The following is a 13,870-nucleotide window of genomic DNA, read 5'->3' on the forward strand; positions in this document are numbered from 1 at the left end:
TCTCAAAAAAAAAAAATACAAAGGACATGAATACACACATTTCTTTCTTTTTTTTTTTTTTTTTTGTAGAGACAGAGTCTCATTGTACCGCCCTACGGTAGAGTGCCGTGGCGTCACACGGCTCACAGCAACCTCTAACTCTTGGGCTTACGCGATTCTCTTGCCTCAGCCTTCCAAGCAGCTGGGACTACAGGTGCCCACCACAACACCCGGCTATTTTTTTGTTGCAGTTTGGCCGGGGCTGGGTTTGAACCCGCCACCCTCAGCATATGGGGCTGGCGCCCTACTCACTGAGCCACAGGCACCACCCGAATACACACATTTCTAAAGAAGACATAGTAATAGCCAACACGTATATGAAAAGATTTGTAGCATTAATAATCATCAGGGAAATAACAAATTAAAACCATAATGATATTCTCATACTTGTTAGGATAGCTATTTCAAAAAGATAAGGAATAATTGTTGGTGAGGGTATGAAAAAAAGGGAACCCTTATACACTATTTGTGGGAATGCCATTGTGGGAAAGAGTATGGAGGTTTCTCAAAACATTTAAGATAGAACTACCATATCATCCAGCAATCTCTCTTCTGGGAAACGAAACTAGTACTTCAAACAGATATCTGGGCTCCCAGGTTAATTGCAACCTTATTCACAATAGCCAAGCTATGGAAACAACCTAAGTGTCCACCAACAGATGAATGGGAACAGAAATTGTGCTATATATGCACAAGGGCATATTATTCAGCCTCAAAAAGAGGCGGTCCTACCATTTGTGACAATTTAGATGAACGTAGAGGACATTATGCTAAGTGAAATAGGCCAGACATGGAAGGACAAATTCTGCACCATCTCACCATATTCGAACCCTAAAGAAGTTGAGGACATAGAAACAGAGTGGAGCAGGGGATTCCTGGGGTGGGGAGACAGGGGAACAGGGAGCTGTTGGTCAAAGGACACCAGGTTATAGTTAGGGAGAATAAATAAGTCTAGAGATCTAAAGTACAGCATGGTGAGTATAGGTAATAATGCTGTGTTGTTGTAATATAGTTAATAACACTATATTGGAAATTTGCTGCACACACACACACACAGAAAGTCACTATGCTTGACTGTAGTAATTATTCACTCCATATATGTATATCAAAACATCATGTTATACATATTAAGTATACACAAGTTTTATGAAAAAACATAGAAATTAAAGGCGATTATGTAGTACTAAGTTAAATGAACAAATATCAATTCAAAGCACCTCATAACCCCAAAGGAATAGTAATTTTTTTTCTCGATATGAATCAACAGAGTCACTGAACCACCACAGTAGCCTGTCTCTGACATGGAGTAAAGATGGGGATTTCAGATGTGGCCCAAGGGCTACCTATGATGTTTATTCCTTCTAATCATGTCACATTGCCTAGTCAAGTTTAGTTTAGCCATCACTTATAGATCCCTTGTCTGAGACCAGATATCATTCCAGGTACTAGAGATGCCAAGGTTGTCAAAATCAGTTCCTTCCCCTCTTGGTTCCCCTGCATATAGCCATGGTATTTTGTTTGCTTAGCTTTTTAAACAACTGTGAAATATTACAGAAAACACAGGGTGTGTTGTGTGATGTAAAACATAAATATACCTTTAATAATTATAAAGCTCCAGCCTGAGCAGGAGCAAGACCCCCTTTCTAAAAATAGCCAGGCATTGTGGCAGGCGCCTGTAGTCCCAGCTACTTGGGAGGCTGAGACAAGAGAATCACTTGAGCCCAAGAGTTTGAGGTTGCTGTGGGCTGCGAAGCCACAGCACTACCGAGGGTGACAAAGTTAGACTCTGTCTCAAAAAAAAATTATAAAGCAAATACAGGTATAATTGACCCACTAGGAAAAGAAATAATATAAATAGTGGTGTAATCATCCTCCAAAGCAAGAGTTTAGAAAACAGTGCACCCCTTAAGCACCTGCCGCTTCTTGTAATTCTTCCCCATACCATTCCTTTTCGTCTCCCCTGGGGGTAACTTTTTTCCTGATTTTAAGTAATTACTTTGTTTTTCTCTTTAGTTTTTTTTAACCTTATACGCACACAGCCCTTTAATGATATAGTTACTGCTGCTTGCTTTTCATCTTTATGTACGTGCAACCATAATGTCCATTTTCCTCTGTGTTTTCTTTCTTTCAACATTCTAAGATTCTTCCATGTTGCTCTGCGTAGCTAAAGTTTATCCAGTGTGATTGTTTTATACCACCCCTTACTTATGCTTTCTACCGGACCTCAGAGTTTCTCCAGAGGCCCAGGGCCTCCAGGAGCTCTCCCCAGTGTTGGTATCTTACTAGTGGGTGTCCTGTAGTTGGCTCGCAGGTTCTTTCTTCCATTCCACCCAGCTATCATGCTACATACTTCTGTAATTCCTGAGTATCTTATTTCATGGATGTGTATATATATATATACACATGTATATTTGAGACACAGTCTCACTTGGTCGCTCTCAGTAGAGTGCCATTACCATCTTAGCTCACAGCAACCTCAAACTCTTGGGCTCAAGTGATTCTTTTGCCTTGGCTTCCCAGGTAGCTAGGACTACAGGCACCGGCCACAATGCCTGGCTATTTTTGAGAGATGAGATCTCTCTCTGGCTCAGGTTGGTCTTGAACCTGTCAACTCAGGCAATCCACCCACCTCAGCCTCCCAAGTGTTGGGATTACAGGCATGAGCCACCATGCTGGCCTAATTCCTGATATTTTATCAATCAAAAAGAAAGCATTTGGGAATCCTGGAAGTATGTTATTCCAAAGACATTAGCTATAACAAATGGAATCTTTCTTTTTTTTTTTTTTGTAGAGACAGAGTCTCACTTTATGGCCCTCGGTAGAGTGCCGTGGCCTCACACAGCTCACAGCAACCTCCAACTCATGGGCTTAAGCGATTCTCTTGCCTCAGCCTCCCAAGTAGCTGGGACTACAGGCGCCCGCCACAACGCCCGGCTATTTTTTGTTTTTTTTGCAGTTTGGCTGGGGCCGGGTTTGAACCCGCCACCCTCGTTATATGGGGCTGGCGCCTTACCGACTGAGCCACAGGCGCCGCCCACAAATGGAATCTTTCTAATGGCAATTTTCAGTCTTCATTTTATTCAAGGTGCCTGCATAATTTAAATTTTATTGGTAATGAGAATGGTGAGTTACCTGAAGATAATCAATACTTTCTACTTTAATTTTTCTCTTTTCTTTAAGACCCTTTTGCTAGTTCTTTCACTTGTAGGTGTATACATATTCTACTTTCAATGGAGACTTTTCTCTCTTCAGAAAAAAGTCACATAACTTTCTTTAAAGTTAATATGAATATGGAATTCAAACCCATTCATATGATAATTCCATCATTGAAATTTATGGCTGTAATTGAGAATCTTACATTTTTTGATCTAAGGATAATCAAAATGAATAGAGCTATGGTCAGATCAAAGTGGGTTTTCAATGCATGCAACACCAGCACTAAATGGGGTAATTTAATACTGTCTAATATAATATTCAATATTCATGAAGTATTTCCTTCAATTTCTTCAAAGTTATTATTCTCTATAAAGGTCAATCCTGAATAAAGAAACCACCACAAATACTACTCTATATCACTTTTAACACCTGAAAATTCTTGCCACAAGTGAACTAGTTTTCTGTTTTTGTGTGTGTGTGTGTGTGTGATTTTTTTGGCTGGGGCTGGGTTTGAACCTGCCATCTCCGGCATATGGGACCGGCACCCTACTCCTTGAGCCACAGGCACCACCTAGTGAACTAGTTTTCAAAGCCATGCATTCATTTGCTCACTCTATGAACATCTGCAGAGTGCCTCTTAGTCACTGGGATAGGCAACAAGAGTCAAAAGCAAATCAAAATAAGACAAAAAATAATCTTTTACTGAGAATTTGGGTGGTAAAAAGTTGGAAAAGGGGGCGGCGCCTGTGGCTCAGTCAGTAAGGCGCCAGCCCCATATACTGAGGGTGGCGGGTTCAAACCCGGCCCCGGCTGAACTGCAACCAAAAGTTGGAAAAGGAACCGTAAAGAAACGAGGTATCAACTACAATCATCAAATAGTGGTACACAAGCTGGGATAGAACTAAACCTAGGGCGCAATGGAGAAATGGGGGTAAGGGGGCATATAGCAATGGTAAGTGGGATTTGAGAAAAGTTTCTAAGGTAGCTGAATCTGAAAAATAGTAAGAGCCAGAAAAGGATGGCAAAAATTGCAAAGATCCAGGAGTGAAAAAGAATATCTTATGGTTCTAAAATCACAAGGGGCTTGGAACGAGAGGTAGAGAGTGGTAAGAGATGGGTCCGGAGAGGTGAGTCGGTACATATTATAGAACACCTGTAGGCCGCTGCAGTAGGTTGAATAGTGTCCCCCTGGAACCTCAGAATGTGACTTTATTTGGAAATAGGGTCTTTACAGATGTATAATTAAGAATCTGAAGATGAAATCATCTTGCGGTGGGCCCTAAATCCAATAATTGCTGTCCTTTTAAGGAGGAGAGAAGCTCAGGGAGACACAGAGAAGAGCCAGTGAAGACCGAAGTAGAGATTATGATGAAGCTATAAGCCAAGAAATGCGAAGGATTCCAAGAAGCCACCAGCAGGTAGAAGAGGTAAGGAAGGGGTCTTCTCTAAAGCCTTCAGAGGGAGCATGGCCCTGCTAAAAGCTTGATTTCAGACTTCTAGCCTCCACAATCAGGAAAGATTAAAATTTTGTTGTTTTAGGTCTCCAAGTTTATGATAATTTGTTATGGCAGCCACAGGCAATTAATACAATCATATTAAATAGTTCAAACAGACATATAGATACCTACATGTCCTACAACATGTACTAAGAAGGGGTCTTAAGCAAAGAAGTAACATCAGTTTGGTACTTTAGAAACTGAGAATCTAAGAAAGAGGGACGGAGGGAGGGGGGTGGGGCCTTGGTGTGTGTCACACTTTATGGGGGCAAGACATGATTGCAAGAGGGACTTTACCTAACAATTGCAATCAGTGTAACCTGGCTTATTGTACCCTCAATGAAACCCCAACAATAAAAAAAAAAAGAAAGAAAGAAACTGAGAATCTAGAGGGAATAAATTATTTTTAGGAAAACAAAAATGGCTGCAAATTGTTTAAAGATCCCAACTACTAATATTACACAAAATATTAGAAAGGTCAAATCTACTATTTTAAAGGAGGTGCCATCCTGTGTTTCCTGTACAAACTGTATTTCAGGGTGAATCAATAGTTGGTAAGGGAATATTCTTCCTTATGGAAAAATTTCAGCTAAGAAATGTAAAAGAAATGGTAGAATAAGAAAATCACTATTTTGCAAACCCTAGTGAAACAACGGCTTCAAGGAATGATCATCCATGGCTGCTAAAACCAGTAGGTGAAAGGCTGATGGGGAACTTTATAAGGACTTGATCAGGTTTGACAATACTTGAATTCATCCATCAATCTCAATGTCATTATACATGGGACAACCAGACATTAAGGATATTGCGATGCAACACAGTATGAAGTACATCGCACCTCCTAAAGAATATACAACAAAAAAGTCAAACTTAAATATAATCAAACCTCCATCTAACTTTCAGTCTATAAAAAATGAGCAGAAGGGCGGCGCCTCTGGCTCAAGGAGTAGGGCGCGGGTCCCATATACCAGAGGTGGCGGGTTCAAACCCAGCCCTGGCCAAAAACCACACACACACACACAAAAAAAAGCAGAAAAGAGTCACAAGTTAAACAACACTACAAGGATGTAATCAACCAAATCCAGAATCTAGACTATACAGTAGGACAAACAACCTGATTTTTTCTTTTTTTTTAGAGACAGAGTTTCACTTTGTCACCCTCGGTAGAGTGCTGTGCTGTCACAGCTCACAGCAACCTCCAGCTCTTGGGCTTAGGTGATTCTCCCAAGTAGCTGGGACTACAGGTGCCTGCCACAATGCCCAGCTATTTTTTGCTGCAGTTTGGCTGGGGCTGGGTTCGAACCTGCCACCCTCAGTATATGGGGCCAGCGCCTACTCACTGAGCCACAGTCGCCACTCACTGAGCCACAGTCGCCACTCAACAACCTGATTTTTTCAACAAATAAATGTTATGGGGAAAATCTCTTAAAAGTAAAAGAGGAAACGCTTATAAATTAAGAGAGAATCAAGAGGCAGAATAGCGCGGCACCTGTGGCTCAAGGAGTAGGGCGCCGGTCCCATATGCCAGAGGTGGAAGGTTCAAACTCAGCCCCGGCCAAAAAAAAAAAAAAAAAAAAAGAGGCAGAATAAATAAAATACCATAGTGTAGACTTTGTTTGGATTTTTCTTTTTTTGTTTTGAGATAGGGTTGTCTCAGTTTGTCTCCCAGGCTGAAGTGTAGTGTCTCCCAGCTGGAGCTCCCATCACAGCTCCCTACAGCCTCCAACTCCTGGTCTCAAGAGATCCTCCCGGCTAAGCATTCTGAGTAGGTAGGACTATGCGTACACACCACCATGCCTGCCTAGTCTTTAATTTTTCTTTCTCTTTTTTTTGTACAGAGACAGGGTCTAACTATGCTGCCAAGGCTGGTCCGGAACTCCTGAGTTCAAATAATGATCCCACCTTTGCTCCCCAAAGTGCTAGGATTATAGGTGTGAGCCACCATGCCTAGTCTCCTGTTTGAATTCTGATTTGAGCAAATAGATGACAAAAGGGTATTTTCAAAATAGTTGTTTTTTTGTTTGTTTGTTTTTGTTTTTGAGACAGAGTCTCACTTTGTTGCCCTTGGTAGAGTGCCATGGCGTCATAGCTCACAGCAACCTCAAACTCTTGGGCTCAAGTGATTCTCTTGTCTCAGCCTCCTGAGTAGCTGGCACTACAGGTGCCTGCCACAACGCCCTGCTATTTTTAGAGACGGGGTCTTGCTCTAGCTCAGGCTGGTCTTGAACCTTTAAGCTCAGGCAATCTGCCTGCCTCAGTCTCCTAGAGTGTTGGGATTACAGGCGTAAGCTCCCATGCCTGGTCTAATTGGGAAAATTTTGTTAGAAAGAGTGCAAAGGGAGAAATGCAGTTTGCAGAGTCACAGTCTCAGCCTCATGAAGCAGGGCTGAGGTTGGAGCAGAGGGGTAAGGCCATTAATAACTGACACAGTATGTTTGTACACCATTGTATAAACATGAAGAAAAGTCTTGAATGATTATAAACTAACCTGTTAGTCTTAACCCTAGTTACCACAGAGGCGAGAAGAGACTGGGAACTTATTATTTTTGAGACAGAGTCTTAAGCAGTTGCCCTGGGTAGAGTGCCATGGCATCATAGCTCACAACAACCTCCAACTCTTGGGCTCGAGTGATCCTCTTGCCTCAGTTTTTCTATTTTTCATAGAGACCAGGTCTTGCTTTTGCTTAGGCTGGTCTCGAACTCGTGAGCTGAAGCTATCCACCCACCTCAGCCTCCCAGAGTGCCAGGATTACAGGTGTGAGCCACTGCGCCAGGCCAGAGGCTGGGAACTTAAAAAAAAACAAAACTTTCCCATAGTGTTTGATGGGTTACAACATGTGCATACTATTTATGCAATAATAATTAAGTAAAACAAACAACCAGTGACTCAGAAAAGTAAAGAAAAATTAAGATTAACAATATAAATACCCAGAGGTGTTGCCTTGGAGAGAGAATAGCTGTCTCTGTGTGAGGCGGAAGTACAAGTGTGGGCTGCTGGCCAGGCTAATTTTTCTAGTTTTGTAGAGATGGGGGTGTATGTGGGGAGTGTCTCACTATGTTGCCCTGGCTGGTCTCGAACTAATAGCCTCAGGTGATCTGCCTACCTCAGACTCCCAAAGTGTTAGGATTATAGGAGTGAGCCACTGCATCCAGCCAGCACTATATTTTTCACCCTTTTCTGCAGCAAGTGGGGCAACTTCTTGGTAATCATCGCATCTAGATGATGGGTACCTGAGGGTTCATTGTATCATTCCTCTACTTTTATGTTTTTTTTTTTTTTTTTTCGTAGAGACAGAGTTTCACTTATGGCCCTCGGTAGAGTGCCGTGGCGTCACACGGCTCACAGCAACCTCCAACTCCTGGGCTTCGGCGATTCTCCTGCCTCAGCCTCCCGAGTAGCTGGGACTACAGGCGCCCACCACAATGCCCGGCTATTTTTTTGGTTGCAGTTTGGCCGGGGCTGGGCTTGAACCCACCACCCTCGGTATATGGGGCCGGCGCCTTACCGACTGAGCCACAGGCGCCGCCCTACTTTTATGTTTTTTGCTATTTTTTCATGGTAACTACTGAAAAAAGAATTCAATATAATCATTTATTTTATGACCATAACCCATAAAGTATGAAAACAGATGGATTTTTCTTAATTCCAGGAGAATCTGACAATTCCTTATACTTGTAGAGTTACTTACAATAATTGGTCACAATGGCTTGGCACCCATAGCTCAGTGAGTAGGGTGCCAGCCACATACCCCGATGCTGGCGGGTTCAAGCCTGGCCTGGGCCTACCAAACAACCATGACAACTACAATAAAAAAAAAAAAATAGCCCAGTGTTGTGGCAGGTGCCTGTAGTCCCAGCTACTTGAGAGACTGAGGCAAAAGGATCACTTGAGCCCAAGAGTTTGAGGTTTCTGTGAGCTGTGATGCCATAGCACTCTACTGAGGGTGACATAGTGAGACTCTGTCTCAAAAAAAAAAAAAAAATCGGTTACAATGTTGGTGAGGAAATTCAAACTGAACTTTCTGTAACAAAGAATGAGGAAATAAAATTCCCCAAACAAGTTAAAATAGGCACCATTGTCTCAAAATTAAGGGTTATATAACAATAAACCATCATACTTAAAAAATCAGGTTAAAAAATACATTTGGGAACTTCCTAAATGTACATTGGCCAGAATCAATTTCATGATGATAAGAAACATAAATCTGTCAAGAAAGAACCTTCACCCCAACCTGGCTAATGTTTACATTTTTAGTGTACTAGAGATATCTGATTGGCTAACAGTCCATTTTTGATCCTTATCTCTATAATAAGCTGCAATGGCCAATTTAGTCTTTTGTAATCTTCAAGTGTCTGTGTCAACTTCTCAGTCACCCAAGGTTCCTGTTACTGAAATATATGGCATTTCTGGTATAAGTACGATTTTAATCAAGGCAAAATTGAACGCATTTGGGGTTTAGATTTGTTTTAAATGACCAATGCTTTAAGTCTATAACTTTGAGAGCCCAGGAGTGGAATAGGCTTGGAAGAGATTGCTGTGTAAGGGGTATTGTTCTCCTCCTCAAGACTTGAAACAGCTCCTGCAAGATCATCAAAGGAGCTGGCAGCAGTAAATGATGACCCAACATGCTGTTGGATGGTGTAAATGTCAATAATGTGTGCGCCAGCCAGAAGTCGTGGTATTGGGTCCTACTTGGACTTCAGAGCCATCTCTACCCAGGTGGGGAGAACAGATTGACCCTCTGTTCACTGTGAAAACTCCTAAGGCTTTTAGATAATTCAGAGGAAATATGAAGGTTTCTAGAAGGAGATTCTATGTGACAAGAATTCTAGAAGCGGGGCGTGCGGGGGAAGGTGATACTAAAATTCCTGCTAAAAAGGCGTATAGCTAGAGGGTTTTGCAGTTCTCTGGCCTCCACCCCAAGTGTGTGGAGAACTTCCTTTTTTGGGATGGGGGGAGCATCTCACTCTGTTGTCCCAGGCTAGAGTGCCATGAAATTGCAGTTCACAGCAACCTCCAACTCCTGGGCTGTAGCCATCTTCTTCCCTCAGCCTCCCAACTAGCTGAGACTACAGGCACCTGCCACCATGTCTGGCTAATTTGTCTATTTTTAGTAGAGACCAGGTGTTGTCTTTGCTCAGGCTGGTCTCGAACTCCTGAGCTCAAGGAATCTACCTCCCTCGGCCTCCCAGAGTGCTAGGATTACAGGTATGAACCACTGAGCCCAGTCGAGTGCTACCTTCTGGATACACCTGTGAAGTGGAGTCAGCATCTTCTCCAGAAGCCAAGGAGGGGTCTGCAGAGTTTAGTTAAGGGTGGAAATTTGGAATAGCTTCCTTGAGAAACTGGAGAAAAACCTAACAAACTACTCACCACAGGACTTTTGGGCTGTGAGGAAGAATAAGTTGAACTTGGGGAATCTTACTGCATGATTGATTAGCAATAAAGGGCTAAGGGTGGAGGCTGGGGTAAATTGGGAGGCAAAGAATCAAATGTGGGGCGGTCACTGACAAGACCATGATTAAACTGATTCACTCAGGTGTCTAGGCTGAAGGAAGAAAGTAAAAAAGCCAGAAAGGTCCAGCTACTTGGGAGGCTGAGGCAAGAGAATCACTTAAGCCCAAGAGTTTGAGGTTGCTATAAGCTGGGATGCTGCAGTGCTTTACTGAAGGTGACAAAGTGAGACTCTGTCTTAAAAATAAATAAATAAAAAATAAAAAGAAGCCAAAAAGGGCATGAAAGTTAGAAGGAAACCCAGAGGCAGTCCCTAGGTATGTGTGTATGTATGTGTGGGGTGGCTGAGGGGTGGGGGGGCCGATAAAATGTAGGAGAGCTGGAAGGTTGTGGTCAGAGAGCAATTTGCTGGAATTCAATATATCAGAGGTGGAGCACACAGGTGTGCAAAGGTCCCTAGGTGTGCCTATTGGGAGGTGGTAGTCCATGTGGCCTAAAGGTCATTGTGTATCAAGCCACCATGAAGCCAGAATGTTGGAGGACTTATCCATGTGGGTATTCAAACTCTCAGGCTGATGATAAAAATCAAAGAGAAAGACTCTCCTGCATGAATTTAAGAGAAAAGCCAAAGATTGATAGATGACAAGCTGCTTTATTTGGGAGTAGCTGTCCCAGCTCTGGTCTTTAGCCATTGCATTCTGAAATCCTGGAGAAGAATTTGAGGACCCTGGTCCCCTGTTCTATAAATATTGCTGACAAGTTTTAATCTTGATTTTTCCCTCTTAAGTATTTCAGTATGTCAGGTTCTTCTAGCTGAAAGTCATGTTATATTGAAACATGTTATCCTACAGTCTATGGCCATACCACCCTGAACGCGCCCGATCTCGTCTGAAAATCATTCTACAATAAACTCAGTTTTACTTACAAATTTTATTTTGCTTCTAACCTCTTTTGTGTAAAAATAATTATTAAATGTAATTATTTTGCATTATATTTATATTTCTTTTTCTTTTTTTTTGAGACAAAGTCTCACTATGTCATCCTCGGTAGATTGCCATGGCATCTCCAACACACCCACATATGCGTATACATACACCCCCCCAAAGGCCCTTCACATTGAGAAAGAGCAATTGAAAGGTCCTAAATGTAAAACTCTCACTAATTCAAAAGAAAAAAAAACAAAAAATGACAATAATTTATAAGATGACTGGTTTATTATAATATTATGAGTCAAGAAATCAATGCATTTATTGCAGGTCTACTTTGTACGTAGCATAGAGTAGTTTAAATGTTTAGGTTTGGGAGTGCAGTGGTCCAAACACCAGACCTGCCACTGACATCTACGTGAGCAGGGCAAGTTCCTTTATGTTCCTAAACTGCAGATTTCTTCTTAAAACTACGATAATATTATGCGCGTCATAGGGTTGACATGAGGACTGAATGAGAGGCTGCTTGTAAAGTACGAAGTGCTTAGAATAGTAAGGGCTCAGTTCCTGCTTCTGTTACTGTCACTGTCATTCCTCGTTCTTGAGGCGTTTTTGTCACAGGCTTCTCTGCTTTCATTCTAGAATGAAGAGGAATTCATTCATATCTAGTGTTTTCTAGGGCATGTGGTGGATCCAACTTATTCCAACTTAGGGTTGTGTACATCTCTTCCCAGTTTGTGGTTTGGTCATGTTAAGGGCTGACCGAGAACCTTACAAAAGAGGGCCTTGGGGTTTTTTGGTCAGTTTATCAGCCCACCACTGCACGTTGGGTTTTTGTTTGGATGTTTCCATATTAGATCCGTAGCTAGACAACAAACTGATGTGTGGCCTCAGTCTCACTTTGTCGGAGGTTTTCATCTAGTGATGCTCTGCTGGCCTAAGATGGTATCTTCTCCTGCTGCCTCCGTCGCCTTCTGATTCGTGGAATCTGCGAACCATTGCAATTGCCAGGTCCCCCTATCTTCACAGTTCTGTCTGTGTTATGGTCTCTTTGGTGTTTCCTTAGGGTATGACAGACTTCCGGCCTTACTCTAACACCTGCCTTGTTTTTGTCACAGGATTTAGACGTTTTCAGAAAGAGAAGAAAGGAGGAGAAAACACTCCAGCTCCCTCAAAACATGGTTCCTAGATGGAGGAAGGGTGGCTGTCTAAGGTTTCTCACTGCTGCAATCTTATTTTTCAATCAGGTCAAGGTGAAGGCCTTTTCTGACTGCCTTCTTGCCTAAGATTTGCCCTTTTCCCCAGTGACATAGGAAAGAAGAACAATTGATTCAACTTTTCTAAATGGTTTCATCTGTCTTATGCTCAGTGGAGTATTTCCCTTGCCTCAGCCTATAAGTTGACAAGTTTTAATCTTGATTTAGGTATTTATTTATTTTTCCCTCTTAAGTATTTCAGTTGGAACTTGGAAAAGGTTATATCAGGTTCTTCTAGCTGAAAGTCATGTTATATTGAAAATCATCCTACAGTCTATGGCCATACCACCCTGAACACGCCCGATCTCGTCTGAAAATCATCCTACAATAAACTCAGTTTTACTTACAAACTTTATTTTGCTTCTAACCTCTTTTGTGTAAAAATAAATAATTATTAAATATAATTATTTTGCATTATATTTTATATTTCTTTTTCTTTTTTTTTTTGAGACAAAGTCTCACTATGTCACCCTCGGTAGAATTCTGTGGCATCCCAGCTCACAGCAACCTCCAGCTCTTGGGTTTAGGCGATTCTCTTGCCTCAGCCTCCCGAGTAGCTGGGACTAACAGGTGCCCACCATAACGCCCGGCTATTTTTTGTTGCAGTTTGGCCGGGGCCAGGTTCGAACCCACCACCCTCGGTATATGGGGCCAGAGCCCTACTCACTGAGCCACAGGTGCCGCCCTGCATTATATTTCTTCACAGAAAGTACAGACAACAAAGATAGGATCCAATTCAATCTAGAGTTTCTAGGAATTTATTGGAACTTATAATAGTGCCCTGAATAAAAAGATTTCTTCAGTATGCCCAAATGAATTAGTGGAATTATGAACTTTGCTTGGAAGGAGAGCTGAGAGCCAGAAAATGGAGACTCAAATCTATTAAAGTTGTTTTCAAAAAATTTCTTTTCATCTGAAGAGAGAACGCCTATATCAGAACTGAAATTTAAAAATTCCCCCTTTTAAAAAAATGGATAGATTTAGGTCAACAGGAAACAAAGCTCCCAATTCAAATACAGGTATGTATTAGATACCATCACTGAAAATAATTTCTGGCAGTTCCCCGTGGACTGCTGAACAAGAAAAAGAAATTTTTAATAAAAAAATTCTGGCAGGGAAAAAATTTCATCAAAGTTCATGCCTAAAAAACCTGTATTTTGGGAACATCCTTGGAATGAATAGTACGTAGCTGGCAGTGGAAATTTTCTGAGTAAGCTCTGGTGATTAGAAAGTGAAAGGAGGGCGGCGCCTGTGGCTCAGTCGGTAAGGCGCCGGCCCCATATACCAAGGGTGGCGGGTTCAAACCCAGCCCCGGCCAAACTGCAAAAAAAAAACCAAAAAATAGCCGGGCGTTGTGGCGGGCGCCTGTAATCCCAGCTACTCGGGAGGCTGAGGCAAGAGAATCGCTTAAGCCCATGAGTTGGAGGTTGCTGTGAGCTGTGTGAGGCCACGGCACTCTACCGAGGGCAATAAAGTGAGACTCTGTCTCTTTAAAAAAAAAAAAAAAAAAAAAAAAAAAAAAGAAAGTGAAAGGAAAAGTTA

The sequence above is a fragment of the Nycticebus coucang genome, chromosome 1, assembly GCF_027406575.1.
Source record: "Nycticebus coucang isolate mNycCou1 chromosome 1, mNycCou1.pri, whole genome shotgun sequence".
NCBI lineage: Eukaryota > Metazoa > Chordata > Mammalia > Primates > Lorisidae > Nycticebus > Nycticebus coucang.